This window comes from Mus caroli, chromosome 16 (genome assembly GCF_900094665.2).
Source record: "Mus caroli chromosome 16, CAROLI_EIJ_v1.1, whole genome shotgun sequence".
NCBI lineage: Eukaryota > Metazoa > Chordata > Mammalia > Rodentia > Muridae > Mus > Mus caroli.
Genome location: NC_034585.1, coordinates 13,225,448 through 13,226,754, shown reverse-complemented (window position 1 = coordinate 13,226,754; position 1,307 = coordinate 13,225,448).

Here is a 1,307-nt window from a genome sequence, read left to right as displayed (position 1 = left end):
AATTTTTAGGGTCACTTATATATACTATCATATCATCTGCAAATAGTGATATTTTGACTTCTTCCTTTCCAATTTGTATCCCCCGATCTCCTTTTGTTGTGGAATTGCTCTGGGTAGGACTTCAAGTACTATATTGAATAGGTAGGGAGAAAGTGTGCAGCCTTGTTTAGTCCCTGATTTAGTGGGATTGCTTCCAACTTCTCACCATTTACTTTGATGATGGCTACTGGTTTGCTGTAGATTGCTTTTATTATGTTTATGTATGGGCCTTGAATTCCTGTTCTTTCCGAGACTTTTATCATGAAGGGGTGTTGGATTTTGTCAAATGCTTTCTCAGCATCTAACGAGATGATCATGTTGTTTTTTGTGTTCGAGTTTGTTTATATAGTGGATTACATTGATGGATTTCCATATATTAAACCATCCCTGGATCCCTGGGATGAAGCCTACTTGGTCACGATGGATGATAATTTTGATGTGTTCTTGGGTTCTGTTTGAGAGGATTTTATTGAGTATTTTTGCATCGATATTCATAAGGGAAATTGGTCTGAAGTTCTCTGTCTTTGTTGGGTCTTTATATGGTTTAGGCATCAGAGTAATTGTGGCTTCATAGAATGAGTTGGGTAGAGTACCTTCTGCTTCTATTTTGTGGAATGGTTTGAGAAGAACTGGAATTAGATCTTCTTTGAAGGTCTCGTAGAACTCTGCACTAAACCCATCTGGTTCTGGAATTTTTTTTTTTTTTGGTTGGGAGACTATTATCCTGATTTAACTTTGGTACCTGGTATTTGTCTAGAAATTTGTCCATTTCATCCAGGTTTTCCAGTTTTGTTGAGTATAGGCTTTTGTAGTAGGATCTGATGGTGTTTTGGATTTCCTCAGGATCTGTTGTTATGTCTTCCTTTTCATTTCTGATTTTGTTAATTAGGATGCTGTCCCTGTGCCCTCTAGTGAGTCTGGCTAAGGGTTTATCCATCTTATTGATTTTCTCCAAGAACCAGCTCCTGGTTTGGTTGATTCTTTAAGTAGTTCTTTTTGTTTCTGCTTGGTTGTTTTTGCCCCTGAGTTTGTTTATTTCTTGCCATGTACTCCTCTTGTGTGAATGTGCTTCCTTTTGTTCTAGAGCCTTTAGGTGTGCTGTCAAGTTGCTAGTGTATGCTCTCTCTAGTTTCTTTTTGGAGGCACTCAGAGCTATGAGTTTTCCTCTCAGGAATATTTTCATTGTGTCCCATAAGTTTGGGTATGTTGTGGCTTCATTTTCATTAAACTCTAAAAAGTCTTTAATTTCTTTCTTTATTTCTTCCTTG